This window comes from Myotis nattereri (genome assembly GCF_964212035.1).
Source record: "Myotis nattereri genome assembly, chromosome: 4".
Taxonomy (NCBI): domain Eukaryota; kingdom Metazoa; phylum Chordata; class Mammalia; order Chiroptera; family Vespertilionidae; genus Myotis; species Myotis nattereri.
In genome coordinates, this window is record NC_138079.1 from 52,602,131 (window position 1) to 52,618,026 (window position 15,896).

Sequence of the window (15,896 nt, forward strand, 5' to 3'; positions counted from 1 at the left end):
ATACTTTAAGCAATTAAAAAAAGAGAGAGGAAAAAAAAAGAAACTATGCCCTGCCAATGTGGCTAAATGGAGAGAGCATTGGCCTGTGCAGCAAAGGGTCTCGGGTTTGATTCCAGGTAAAGGGCACATACCTGAGCTGCAGGTTCAACCCCTGGCCCAGTGGGGGCACATGCAAGAAACATCCAATCAATGTGTCTCTCACATCAATGTTTCTCTCTCTCTCTCTCTCATTTCCCTCTTCTCTCCCTCCCTTCCACTCCCTTTAAAAACAATCGATGGAAAAATATCCTCAATTGAGGATTAAAAGAAACAGTTATTAGAAATGGAAATGAGTGGAAAACAGAGGAATTGGGAATACACCCTATAATGTCATCCACTAAGACCTTGGGGAGGGAAGCGGGGATTGCCCAATACTTGTTTGGATTCTCCTGCGCTACATCACAGGCCACTGCCACAGGTCACCTTCCTGGCCAACTTTTCCCAAAGATGCCATCTGTCTACTTTCCTTTCAGGTTTATGCCAGCACAGTGCCACCCAGAAACTTTGGCCTTACCTTGGAATCTCCTTTGCTCCCACTGAAATTTCTAAAGGCTCCTCAGTTTTGACAGGATTTTGGGTCTTCTTTTAGGCTCTTAACATCTCTTATAGTGACAACCTGCCCTCCACTTTTATATTTACTCATAGTCCTAGTTTAAATCATAGCCATGTATTTCCTTGAATTTATCACTTGCACAAATACACATTCACATCCACACACACACTCTTTTCACAGGTGTACTCACAACAGAATCAATTTAAATACCTTCCCAAATCCTGCCTTCTCCCTCCAGCAACCATCCCCCAACACTGGCCTCTGCTACTTCTCTTGCTTTCTGCTGGGAACTACCTCAGCACAGGTGTAGGCCACTCCTGTGGTGGAGAAGCCAAGGGAATATCCGTGCTCATCACCAATTGGTAAGGAGAAACCCTGGCTTTCCAAGCAGCTATCCAAAAGTTCCCAGGAGTTAATTCGTCTGAGTTAAACCAATAAAATACAGGAGGTGGAAAAGAGCTGTTAGATAAATGCCAGTATATCTGCAGTAGACCCTCAGGAGATTCACTGTCCCATACAGCTTCTCTAGAGACATTCTACATGACTTAACCAAACCTGTATCTTTTGTTGCTGTTCCACAATGCACCATGTGGATTTGCTGTTTTTCTTCCCTGCCTCCCTTAAAATCCTTAAAATTTCCCCCTCTCTCTCACTTCCTTGAGATTGCACCTTCCAATAAACCATTAGCAATTATCTGTTGTTGTCTAAGGAATCCATGTACAGGGAGTGTAAAATAAACTATTTGCCTTGATCAATTTACTTTATTATTTGACAGTTTTTTCTCATGTTTAATGTCTCTTTTTAAACACCAAATGGAGGGCAATTTTAGCTTTTTATGTGGTTCACTTTATTTATAAATGTGTGTCCTGAAGATTTCAAGATATAATCATATTTTATCAATGTAGTATATATTTTTAATCATTAATAATTATTTCCAAAGATGACCTAGCATCATTGCATCTGACTAAATGATAAAATTAGTTGGAAGGTCAAGAGGAGGGTCTTCTGAGATAATCAGAATCAAATCTAGATTGAATTTGCTAGAGCTGATGTCACTTCAAACTGTTGGATTTATGTGCATAAGGATTGAGCTGGACGTTTCTCCTTTTTATGTTGTATTGAGTTGTTCTTTAAATTACAGAATACAGAATTAAATGCTCAAAGAAGAAATCTTTTGAGTTACAATGTCCCTGAATCAAATGCTGTAAAGATGAAGTAGCTTTGCTGTTATGTCTGTCAAAGCCTTTTAGCTGTACTTCACATTTGGTGCCTTTATATTTGTTCTTCTATTTCTATTTTGTTAAATAAAATGTTGGAACCTATACCAAGAAACACAGATTGTCCATAACAGCATGAGACTTGGACTGTGGTTGGAAATAATTTAAATGAAACATTACATGAAAACTGAAGAAGTTTCCAACTTCCCAATTTAACTTGTGTATAAATTATACCCCTCCTCAAAAATATTGTAACACAAGACTATTACATTAAGACATCTGGGTTTCTAAATATATGATAGGTAGATTATATTTGTGTATAGGTTATATTTTAAAGGGAATAAAAATTAAATATATCCTTATATATTTTTAAAAGATTACTAAATCCCACCAGAATTAAGTATCAAACGTAGAAAAGTCCCCAGAACTTAATGATTGCTTAAAAAAATTCTCACCTAAAATATAAATTATGCTTTTAAAGAGAATCCTTACTCAAAATATACATCCTATGATCAGATAAAGGGCATTCAATGATAAAGATGTAAATAATCATGCAAATGCTTTTCCAGTTGGACAACTAGAAATATTCATTTTATTCCACAGTTCTCCAAAATGCTGTGTTGCTTATCAAGTTTTAAAATAACTGCTTCCGTGTCCACATTTTGGCAGCCACAAACTATGGCGTGACTAGAACTTTGCTCATGTTACTTTGGATTCACAGGCTGTGTCTAAATGCAGCCTCTGGGTTGGATTGCTGCATGCAGAATCTAGCCAAACTGGTTGCAAGATTTTCATCAGATGTTAAGATATCAAAAGACCCAATTATTAAAGACATTTTAAATCTATAGACCCAGATATAGTCTAGGTCAAGGCTCAACATATGCCACAGAATGACAGAAGACATTTGAAGACTGATGCAACTTTTAGAGTTGATAACAGCTGACCCTGATTGGTTCTAAAAATTGGTCCTGACATAATCACACATTGTGCTACCAAAGTTTCCTAAAGAAAATTATCTCCAATTCTGGCAGGGTGGCTGGTGTTGTTGGAGCATCTTCAAGTATACCAAAAGGTTTCGGGTTCAATTCCCAGTCTGGGCACATACCTGAGTTGCCAGTTTGATCCCTGGTCTGGGTGTATATGGGAGGCAACCTATCAATGTTTCTCTCTCACATAGATGTTTCTCTCTATATCTATATCTATTTATCTATCTATTTCTCTTTCTTCCTTCCTCGCACTCTAAAAAACACTCAATGGAAATGTATCCTTGGGCGAGAATTTAAAAAATAGAAAATTATCTCCAGCCCAATTATGATCTTCCCTGTAGGGGCAAGACACCAACAGAGAAAACAGTAGATATACCAATAGGAAAATGTAATGAATAATGTTATGCTCATAAGTTAGAAGACTTAGATTAAATTAACAAGTTTCTAGAAAACAATAACTTACCAAAACATACTCAATAAGATAGTAACAATCTGAGTAGTCCCATAATCTAAAGAACATTGAAGTAGAATTTAAAACCTTCCCATAAGAAAACAATGGGCCCAGATAATTTTATAGGCAATTTCTACAAAACTTTAAGGGAACAAACAATTCCAATTTTATAGAAACTATCCCAGAGTATAGGAAAAACAGAAAAGCAAGGACAACTAATTTTATTAAATGGGTTGGAGGAAGATTCACCTATGGCTTCAGCATGGGGAGGGAAGAGTAATCCTGGTGAAATCTAGAAATATAGCTACAATGCAACCCAACTCCTAGTAACATTATCATAAATCCTCACAGTAAAGCCCTATTAAATTAGTTCCTATTACCTGATACAATTTGTCCTGCTTACAACAAAAAATTCAAGGATGCCAAAAGGCAAAAAAAAAAAAAATATCCCACAATCTGAAGAGATAGAGCAATCATCAGACCAGACTCAGATATGCAGAGGAGGAGGAGGAGGAAGAAGAGGAGGAAGAAGAGGAGGAGGAGGAGGGGTGGGAGGAGGAGACTCAGGCTTCCAGAATGAGTAACTGAGTGGATGGTGATATAAATTAATATATAGAAAGAGGAACCAATTTGAGGAGTGGAGGTGGAGAGTAAGATAATGAGTTCAGTTTTGAACAAATTGAGTTTGGATACTATAGTCATATCCACGTGGCAATGCTCAATAGGCATGAAAGACATCAGAGATAGTAAAAGAACAAAACAGTAGTTTCCATAGTAAAGAGAAAATCAGAATATACTCTGATATTGTTAAGAAAAGTTTGGTGTCAATAATTATGATGGTCAGAGGCATTTCCTGGGAAATGTGCTGTCCCAGGGAGGGGGGAGGGGGAAGTGGGAGAGAGTATATTGTTAAATTTTCATCTTAATTAATAATACTGTATTATACATTTGAAAAGTTGCTAAGAGAGTTGATCCTAAAAGTTCTCATCACAAGAAAAACAAATTTGTAACTATGTATGGGGATGAATGTTAACTAAATTTATTGTGATCAAGGTATACAAATATCAAATGTTGTACACCTGAAACCAACAATGTCATATGTCAATTATATCTCAATTGTTAAAAAGCAAAATAAAATTGCAATTACTGGTGTCAAAATGATGAAGTCTAAATGAGTTGAGAATGCAAATTTGGAAAGATATACTTTTAAATTTTAAATGATTATGTCTACCCTTTCTGACTCCAATGAATGTTTCTCTTTATTAGTTATGTATACATAGAATACATAAAACATGGTTAGAGTGGGTAATCTAAAGTCTTTAGTGTATAAGTTCTTCCTGATAAACCAGAACAATCCAAACAGCAGCAACAGCAACAGCAACCCCAGGTCTAATGGAAAAGTGCAGGTGGCCCAGTACTTTAGACCCCTCCATAAACTCCTGATGAACTCAGGTGACAAAGATCAAATGAGCACTAGATGCTGCTCTAGTTTTTCAGACTTCAGAGTAACATTTAGGAAAAGTTTATATCTTCCTAGAGGTGCACAAAGAGATTTAACTCAATGCCTATGACAAAGAGTGTGAGAAAGCTGCCAGAGTTTCAAAAATGGGCTTTTAGATAAAATATTACAGAATTGACAGTAGGATCCTGGGATCTCTTGCTTTGATTTTGTCTATGTCTCTAAAATGCACCATGCTTTTAAATGTTCTAAGCAATTTCCTTGGCACCTTTTGACATTAGCTGTTGTCTCTTCTAATTCCCTAAGTTCTCTCTCCTATCAAAATTTACACTTGTTGCTTCTCTCTCTATTGTTTCCTGCGCAGTGCAGAGGTGGAAAGACTCCAAACGCAGAAAGACCTAAAGGTGTGCCTTTGTCGCTACACACAGTACATTGCACTCTATTTTTCTTTAGTTACAGAGTCTCCTTAAGAAAACACTCACAACAATTATGCTTCATTTATACAATAAAAATAGCTTTCTGTATTAAGCTGCTACACTTGTTGGTAAAGGGTGTTGGTTTTTAACTAGTATTTTTCTTGAACACACATCTCTGACTGAAACTGAACTTTACCGCCAAGATATTAAAAATCAGCTCTTTTTACTTTTCTCACTTACTTTCCCAAACAGTATCAGTTAATTTCTAGTTGCTAGAAGATCTAGGATTTAGGAAACCAAGTGCTGCTATTTAATTTCTTGTGCTTCTCTAAAAGCTTAAGGTTCAAAAACATAACAACAACCTTGGCTAATGGAAGCTGTCCTTTGACTCAAACATCTATTTTAGCACTTAAGATGAACAGGCACCGTGCTTATGCAGTTACGATGTACATTCCTAGAGTGGAATAAACTATACCCTATGTGTACATTCAAATTAGGTATTCAAATGAGTAGTTTTATAGTTTCACCGACTTTATCATGCATAATTTTAAATGACATAACTATGTTCAAATGGTTGTATTTGAAGGTTAAGCTGCCACATGAAAATCCCTTTGTCATATTCTCATAATAAATGACTGGTTCTAATGTTATTCGGCGAATTAACCTTTGCTGGAATAATCCTAAACCGTGCTGATTTTTGTTTTCCATAATATTTTAGTGATTCTCAATCTACCTCACTTTTATAAATGGGTGTACAAAAAGGTCACACCCTTCCGTGAAAGGCCTGTGATTCACTTGCACTAGAAAAACACTAGACAGCAAGAATAAAGAGGAAATTTGGTTGTGGGGGGTGTCAGGAAAACAGCTTTAGTTTCACCAAATTGATCAGAGCTGCAATGCTATTACTTCAAGTCTCCACCTATAGCTTGCTGTCCATTCTTGAGGACTTCTCTGATCTCTTCCCAGAATTTACTGTTGGATAATTACCAGATAGGGTCTGAGCAGATTGGGTCTGAGAACTCTCACCAAACATTGATAATCATCTCTGTTAATTACTAAGCAATGTATTTGCTTTCTATGACAAATAAATGAGTGACTTAAAACAACACAAATGGATTATCTCATAGTTCTGGGAATCAGAAGTCCAAATGAGTCTCACTGGACTAAAATAAAGGTGTCAGCAGAACTGTGTTCCTTCTGGAGATTGTAGGGAAAAAATAATTTCCTTGCCTTTCCCAGCTCTGCCTTAGTCCCTTTGGGCTGCTAGGACAAAAATACTACAGACTAGATAGCTTATAAAAAAAAATGGAAATTTATTCCTCACAGTTCTGAAGGCTGGAAATCCAAGAACAGAGAGCCAACACAGTCAGGTGAGGGCTCCCTTCTGAGTCACAGACTTCTCTTTGCTTCCTCACACAGCAGAGGGGCTGAGGAGCTCTGTGGGATCTCTTTAATTAGGCCACTAATCCCGTTTACAAGGGCTCCACCCTCATGACCTAATCACAAACCAAAGGTCCTACCTCCTAATACCATCACATTTGAACATGAATTTTGAGGGGACACATTCAGACCATAGCAAGCTCCTAGATACCACTCACTTTCCTTGGCTCATGGCCCCCTTCCTCCATCTTCAAAACCAGCAACTTTGAGTTCTTCCTCATGCTGTTGCCACTCTGGTTCTCTCTTCCCATTCCCTCTTCCACTCTCAAGGAGACACGTGATTACACTGAACCTGCCTAGATAATCCAGATTATCCCTCCACTTTAAGGTCAGCAGATTAGCAACGTTACTTCTACCTGCAGCCTCAATTCCTTTCTATGTAAATGCACATATTCAGAGGTTCTTTTAATAGGACCTGAACATTTTTGGAGAGTCAATATCCTGCCTATCACAGGCAGTAAACTATTACCTAGCATTATTTTGACAAGTGCTATGATACATCCTCAAAAGTAATGTAAGTCCCCAGGGACACCCAACTCTGGCATCCCTCTTACTCATTAACAATCCCACAGAGATATGCACCCCTGAAGTCCCTTTAGCCACCACTAAACAATGGGTCAGACTCTCCCACTCACAACTTTGCCATGTACTTGCCCCATGGGCACCTCAGCACTGTGAGCTGGCACTAAACCACCTGAAAAGAACAGAACAGGGATGGGGGGCGGGGGGAAGCTGTATCATAAAGCTTGAAGGCCAAGGCAGAGGATCTTTAAGAAGAGGCAGAGCTCAGTCTCCCAGTTCTTGTGTCTCAGAACTCTGGTTCTGGACACCCTCAATGCCTGTTTTCAGAAGCTGCCTGTAAACCGTTGACTATTCCAACAGCAAAAATGTCTGAAATCCCCTATGTTAGTTAAGGTAAAAACTAAGTCACTATTATAACTTCTTTCTAACAATTAAGTAGAAGTTTAAATCTCTCTGACATTAACAGTCTACCTGATGGAGCAGCTCTGAGCACAATACCTTCATCAGCCCAGATTCCTTTCATCCTGATGTTGCTGCATCATCATTGTCTTCATCTGCATGGTCAACAGGTGGTTCCCTCCAAATCTGTTTCCATACCACAGGAATAAGAAACAGGGCAAGTTTAGGGTGAATAACTTTTTCAGCAAATGAGGACATGACTGCACTAATCACTTCCCTTCACATTCAGAACTTAATGACATGAACACACCTAGCTGCAAGGGAAGCTGATAAATGTAGTCTAGCTAGACAGTTTTAACATTTACTTGCGGCCTGCTTTGTGCCAAATTCGTTAAGCACATCATTCTGAATGCTTGTTCATAACCAAATGAAGCAACCAAGGCTAAAAGTAGCTACATCACTTGCTGAGGATTACTCAGAATAGCTGGGGCTGAAACCCATCTCTCTGGCCACAAACCTGTGGTTGTTCCACAGCACTGTGCTATCTCAGAGCCACATATACTGCTTTGCTTTGCAGAACTTATTTGTTTGTGTCTTTTTTTGGAGGGGGGAGGAGTTGAAAAACATCAAGGTTAGATCTGCCTCTTTTCTGAGTTCCTCATCTACCTATCTAAACATTTCCCCTACACACTCTATGCTTTCGCTGGCCAATACATAGTCTTGAAATTTATTTTATACTTTGTCATATGCATTCAGTGAAGTGCTGTGTTCATTTATAAAGCAAATCTCTTAATTTTAAAAGCAGACAATAAATCATTTTATTATTTTCTTATTTTTAAAGCGCTTAATTCAAATTCAAATCTTCCTTTCTTTCTTTCTTTCTTTCTTTCTTTCTTTCTTTCTTTCTTTCCTCCTTTCTTTTTTTCTTTTCGCCTATAAAGGGGTTTGATTTATTTCTCCAGAGTGGCCCACTTGGATGAAAGGAGTTACTCTCTAAAGCAGCGGTTCTCAACCTGTGGGTCGCCAACCTGTGGGTCGCGACCCCTTTGGGGGTCGAACGACCCTTTCACAGGGGTCACCTAAGACCATCGGAAAACACATATATAATTACATAATTTTTTTTGATTAATCACCATGCTTTAATTATGTTCAATTTGTAACAATGAAAATACATCCTGCATATCAGATATTTACATTACGATTCATAACAGTAGCAAAATTACAGTAATGAAGTAGCAATGGAAATAATTTCATGGTTGAGGGTAACCACAACATGAGGAACTGTATTAACGGGTCGTGGCATTAGAAAGGTTGAGAACCACTGCTCTAAAGGCAACACACACAGAGGCTGAGAGTTAAGGATTAGACCCACATCCTTACACAAAAGGAAATGAAATCAGAACAAGATTAAACAGATGAGGGTGAAGAGAATTAATAGGTGTAGAAACCCTTTTTAAAAAAAAAAAAAAAAGGAGTTTACTGTAGAACATGGCCCCTTTGAATATCTGAGTAGGAAAGACAGAGTATCCTGCCTGCCCCCTCCTTTACTAATATATTCATTTGTCCTTTCTCTGCTGTTTCATAACCATTTATATCCACTTTCACGAGCTTTCAGTTTCAATTTAGAAGGTAGCTACTCAAAGACAGAGTGACGATCTTCAATTCCCTCCTCGTCCTTCTACAGCACTTTGCACACCAAAGGCATTTTGAAAATGTTTTTGGAACTTAAGTGTAAGAGGTATGAGTGAAAAACCTTGAACAATACCTGTATTTTTTAATCTTTTTCTACAGCCCAAACAGAAAATAACCATCTGTTGGTTACAAATCTGAGGATAAGTTCCACCAAGGATGCCAGATGACTATCTGGGCATCAAAGGGCCTCCAGACCTGGTTTTCCCTCTCAGGTGCTTAAAACAGTAGCTCCTACCACCACCCCACAAGAAGGCCAACAACATGTCCTTGTAAAAACTAAAATACTTTTCTCAAAGCTGCATATCTTGTCAAAATCATTTGCCCACATCACTGCAATCTGTGTGCAGGGAAGCCTGAAACAAGTCCATGTTTGGAAAGCAATAGAAAGTACAGGGGGTTCTGAAATTCATAAGCCTGGGAGAGATGATTCACAGAGAAGCTGTTCTTGGTTCTTCCAAAATGAAAAGCACTCAAGGCAACAGAGCAGGGGCTGCTCGCCTAGGCTGGTTCTTATTGACCTAACTTGACCTTGTATCTCAAGTTTGAATTGGGCCTCCAACTAGACCCGGAAACCACAAGCCCCCCTCCCATGACCAACTTTGACCTAAACATCTCTCCTCCTCCCTGAAGAAGTATAGCAGAGAGACAGCCAAAAGTTAGGCCTAAGCATTTGTTTCATTCAAGGTTTAACACCAAAACAGTTATCACAGCCCTCCTTCCTCCTTTTCCCAATAATTTGCTCATTTCTCATCCTTCACATTTCATAGGTGTCAGTTCCTATTACAAGTGATTGATAATTGGTTATTAATTCCTTTCTATCTCCCAGAAGTCACAATAATCTGAGCACTAATGACACAATCATAGCCCGAGAAGGAAACATGGATGGGCAGAACTGAAATTACAGTGTTTTCTTTCCTGTGTAAAAATTATAACATCACACGTGACATGGGTGTAGGTCACAGTGTTCAATCTATAAACAAACATTTTATTCCATTTTGAATTGTGTTTTTCCTTTCTTATTTCCCAAGCAATCTCTGTGTTCTCAAGACATGAAGAGGAGGAAAAAAAGCAGCATTACTATTCAGGAATTATGAATTTCCTTGGCTCCAACTATTCAACTTTAAATATTTACTTGGCAACTGATTCAAATTCAAATAAACCTGCAGTTATTAGGTAAAATAAAGTATTCCTCATAATTCAAAACACTCCTAAAGTGGAGAAATTTCTCAACTGATGTCATTTATATTTCCACTTTGACCCAGAGTAAGTTGAGTCACTCATTACTGAATGACATGTGGTTAAGGCCAACTCAGAAGAACTCAGTCAAGGAATGTTTTTCTTTGATGTTGCTCTTGACTTCCCAGAGTTTGTAAAACGAAATCCTTCCTGAAAAACAGTGAATCTGCATGGTGTGCGTGCATGCGTGCATGTGTGTGTGTGTGCACGCTCGTGCATACAGCTAGTTGACGGATGCTAAGCATATTCCTATTTTATTTTTTTTCTTCGTTTGCTTTTTTAATTTTATTTTATTACTTAAAGTATTACAAAGAGTATTACATATGTCTCCTTTTTTTATTCCTAACTATTTTAAATCAATTCAAAGAACTGGCAACTGGAGAAATTACTAACCTCCTCCACCTCATACCATTTATTCTTTTTGAATTCCCTCAAAGTGGTTTAAAGAGAAAAGCCCTTTAATTACAGTAGATGCTCAACAGATATTAAAGTAACTGTGATAAAGGTGCTTTGTCCCGTATTTCAAACATGCCATGGAATACCAGGAAAAATGAACTTTGTGGAGTGAAATATTCCATAAATTAATGTTCTCGTTCAGAAAAGAGCAGACAAATTACAATATTAGTAACACAGATGGAAGCCTCTCTTTCTGCAGCAAAGCTTCCCGGACCTTCCACTGCTCTGTGGGTCAGACCCTCAGCCTGGCTCCATCTCCACCGCTCTAAGTGGTGGAGGCTGTGAGATGTCTCGCTGTGGGGAGAGGAAGACTCCAGAAGTGGTTTCGGCACTGGCTGCAGGTGCCTCCGGCAACCATATCCCAACTGAAATCAATCCAGAATAAAGACTGTCCTCCTTTCCCTGTCCGCATGAGCTGTGTGCGGACCAGGTTCTGGAGCCTGGAGCTCTGACGGGCCAACGGAGCACCCACAGCCCCGTTAGTGCTGAGGACTCTGGAGAAGAGCTGCTCTCCTCACATTCTTCCCGGAGTGAGGCGGGCAGAGAGGCCACACCATGCAACTCCATGCAATCAGCCAGCAAGTATAAAATTAGTGCCCTTACCCAAACCTGGACTCTCTTCTCAGGAAACTTAGGCCTAGTAGGAGGGTTTACGGAGCCTGCGGAGACGTCAGCCTTGAGCCCATGTGATAAAACCAGAGCAAAGGCCGAGGCCAGCCCGGATTCCAGGCAGCAGGACAGCAAGCACACGGTAGAAGGCTAGGACTTTGGACCGGAATGCCTGGCTTCATGTCCCTCCACCTTGGCACATTCCTCAACCCCCCTCGAGCATCCACCTGAAAACGCAGAAGACAGAGCAGTGCCCCCTCCCTGGACGGTTGTAAGAATGAAATGACGTAGGACATGCCAACTGGTTAGCCCTGAGCCTGGACCAAAGGCATGGCTAAGTGGGAGCTCTGATTCTGGGACACATCACACAGGTGCCTGGGCACTCTGGGCTCAGAAGGTGAGCCCACCACTATTTGCTTATTTCTCTGCACATGACTCCACCCCCCCCCCCAAAAAAAATTAAGAGCATACGAAATGGTGGGGGAGACGGTGTAAATATTTATGAATGATATCAAGCACTAAAATTTCGACATCCAATTTCTTTTCCTCAGTCACCAGTACTAGTATATCAATCAAGAGAAGAAACTCTCTCAGGTTATTGGACTGTCTCAGGGCACATGTGGCCTTTGTCTGTTTTACAAATTCCCCCCAAATTCTTTTCTAAAATGGATGAGACTATAATTCATGTTTAATGTGCAGAAGAATGATAAGAAATGCAAAAGTCTCTTAGGTGATATAAAAATTGAAAATGCTCCATAAAAGAGACCCACTTAAATGTCTGACTGGTAAAAGCAGATGTCGTTAACAAATTTTTCATTTGTCACACTCCAGGACATCTCTCCTGCTCGCCGTGCCCCTGCGAGTCCCTCCCTGTGCTCCCTGGGAGCGGGACAGCATGGCTAACTGGCTCCTGCTGGCGCTGCTGCTGGATGTGTGCAAATCTGCCTGCCCCAGCCTCTGCTCCCACTTGCACAGAACCATGCCTCCCTCTGCTGCGTCTTACAGCTACCCTGGGAGGGACGTGACCAAGGTCACCCACCCAGGTAGGTGCACAGCAAGCACAGACTCCTTCCTGATGACTCCCAGTCCCGTGCTCATTTCACAAGACCAGGCTTGCATTGCGAGGCAGCAGAGAGAATGCCGCAGGGCTGACTTTTAGCCATCAGATCTTAGATCAGAATCTTGAAAAGCCTCTGGGTGTTGGGTATCATTTTGGCCTCAGATCCTCTAAGACCTCTATGGGAATATCCTTCACGATGCAACTCTGGCAAGCCTCACTCAGCCCAGGACTGCTGAAATACTGCCAGGCCCACCAGGATAGGTGGGACAGGATGGCTCCTTGCTCAGACAGACTGAGCAGGTGTCTTGGAATTTCAGGAACCCCGGCCTGGGAGGGACAGAGGGGGCCGAGGGCTGGGCTGCTGCTCTGCCGCTCATGTCACACACTGAGCTGCCTTCCCTTAAGTGCTGCCAAAGTTCTTCAAAGTCTTTGAATGAAAATCTTCATAAAGCAAACACGGAAATCCATTGCCAGCAGTCACCAAATGCCGGTGCCTTGACGAATGGCCGACCTGCCAGCATCTGAGAAATGTGCTGTGCTGACAAGTGACTCTTGCAAAGGGGCCCTTTTAAATGATGTGTGTACCCACCAGTGCACTACACGTGCGGCAGTCTGAGGATCAATGAGGCTACTTACTAATTAAAGCGGAGCATCAACCCCTGTGCTTAGAAAGCATTTGGGGAACCAGCGCCATCAGCTCACTTAAGCTCTCGGAATCCATGATTATAAAAATGAGTCAGGCTGTGCTGCGGGCCAGCTGACAGGGCCCTGAGCTGCCACTGGGAGTGCAGAGGCGCCAGCGGTGGCTGGAGGAGATGCATCCTGTATCCTCATGACTCTGCACCTTGCCCACCCAGGCATCCCACAGTGACTCTCCTGAAAGGCAAGGGAGGACAGCTCACGGTGGATCAGAGTGCCTGCATAGAAAACCAAATCTCCCCTTCAAAATGCATGTGGAAAATTTGAAGTTATTGCCTAAATATATTAGGATGAGGAATCTCTCTAATTATAAAAATCTTTGGCAACTTAAGCTAAAATTCTGCAGAAACCCTCAAGTATATTTTAGGGGGGGGAGGAATTTAATCATCATTTTAATGAAAGCTACATCCTCCCCAAATGCACTTCTCCACAAGACACCCAAACTAATGCCCTCAGCAAGTTTTAATATCTTTTTTTGTATTTCTCCTCTTTTTTTTACATTTTTAGTTTTAATGTTTATATTGAAACAAAGAGTAGTCAGAGAACATTTCTTTCCAGAATAATTGAAAAACAAACCTTTGTATCACTGGCTTATATATGTATATATAGAATACATGATATATATTTATATGAAATGTAGATAAAATACATTATATATGAAGTCTATATTACATTAAATATTATGATATATAATTTTATGTATCATATATGATATATAATTGTATAATATATAATATAAAAGTTTATTATGTATTTATATATAATAGATAAGTATGTATATACATGTTTATATAATAATTTATATATAAATTTATTTTACATATGCAGAGTCCAATGTCTTTACAGGAAGAGGTGACACGTCTGTGTTTTCTATCACCTTTGACAAAATATCAAGGGCCCTGGAGGAATGAGATGCATTCCCTAGTCCTCAATTTTCATATTAGTACATGGGTTTGAGCAGCTAAGAGTTTGCAAAGCATAAACCTGCAATCCCCGCCTGTTCCTGGAGGCGAAAGTGTACTCAGCTCACAGGCACAGACCTCCCTCTGAGGGAGAAGTGCCGTTTTATACCATGTTGATGACTAATATTTCAAGTGCATTTTGCAGACTCATTTTACCAGCATTCTGTTGTTTCAGCTGAACCATTCATGCCACAATATTTTTATAGGCTCTGAAGCTGAAAAACGTTCCCATCCAGGCAGGATATATGAACCTCTTAGTTTTCTGATGCAAAAGATTATCCTCTTGCAAAAGAAAACCGCACTCCTTATGCTGGCAGGTGAATGGGAGAGTGGAGATTGAACAAGGACATGAAATATAGGTAGTACTTCTGAAGTGCCTTATGTTGCAGCATATGTGTAACAGCTGCCTTTATGCTATGCTGAGATTAAAACAGTGTTTCCGACCTGGGGTGGGGCATGGGGAGGCTTCTAGGAGAACTACAGGCCACACAGAAGGAGCCCAATACCCCCATTAGGGGCTCATAGTCTTGTAAAGGCCTTATTTCCTACTAAGCGTGGTGGATAAGAAGAGATGGAGTTCTAGAGACAGAGACGTGGACTTGAACCCCAATTTCACTCCCTGTCCAGCCATAGACAAGTTACTTAAGCTTGAGTAGCCACAACTTCCTTAATAAATAGAATGGGGATAATTACAGTTTTGAATCCTGGTTCTGCCACTTGCCAATTGTAAAACAGACAAGTTTCTTAACCTCTCTGTGCCTCAATATCCTGTCCTATAAAATGGGAGTACTAATAGTTCTTATTTTATAGGTGAAGACTGAATGGTTAAGAGAGGGAAAGCTCTTAGAATAGTGCTAGCACATAAAAAAGCTGTTTCATCTCTAGCCAGTATGCTCGGTGGTTAGAGCCTCAGCCCTCACACTGAAGAGTCTTGGGTTTGATTCCCAGTCAAAGGCATGTACCTGGGTTGCAGGTTTGATCTCCAGCCCTGGTCGGGGTGCAACCAAGCAATATGTCTCTCTCACATTGATGTTTCTCTCTCTCTCCCTCTCTCTATCTTTGCGCCCCACCCCCATCCTTCCTCCTTCCACTCTTTCTAAAAAAAAAAAAAAAAAAAAAAAAAAAGAAAGAAAGAAATCAATGGGAACAATGTCCACATGTTAGGATTATCTAAATAAATAAACAAATAAATAAATAAATAAATAAATAAATAAATGCCGTCTCATATGGTTCAGAAAATCCAAACTTAAGAGAGTCCTCCCGGAGATCAACCAAAGGACTTATATGCAGGCACATAGGCCTAACCAATGGACACAGACACCAGGGGGGTGAGGGCATGAGTGGGGTGAAGGGGGTAACGTGGGGATAAGGACACATATGTAATAACTTAATCAATAAATAAATAAAAATTAAAATTAAAAAAAGTGAAAAGGAGCCAGTAAACCACTTATGAAAAATCAGTGAATCAATAAAGTGATAGTAAATAGCCTTTAAAAAAGAAAGAAAGAAAGTCCTCCCAGAAAAGATGAAGAGGGGAAAGAAAGAAGCAAAGAGCTGGGACAAAGAGAGGAACAATGAACAAAGACTCTTTCCCCTGCCTTTGAAGAACTTGACCACACTGGCTTCTTTGGAGTCTGGTCTTAGGGCCTCTCCTTCTGAGCAGAGCTGCCAGGCAGGGTGACAGGTCCCCAGGAATTGAC

The 15,896-nt window shown here is 40.2% G+C and overlaps 1 long non-coding RNA gene across 1 annotated transcript in view; it reads right to left on the reverse strand.

The window, feature by feature from the left end:
• The window catches only part of LOC308517530, a 594,900-nt gene that overhangs the window by 425,258 nt on the left and 153,746 nt on the right, over positions 1–15,896 (reverse strand). Inside the window, exon 9 of the long non-coding RNA XR_013995843.1 lies at positions 7,582–7,668. This is a non-coding gene — a long non-coding RNA (uncharacterized lncRNA). The remainder of the gene's footprint in view (positions 1–7,581; positions 7,669–15,896) is intronic.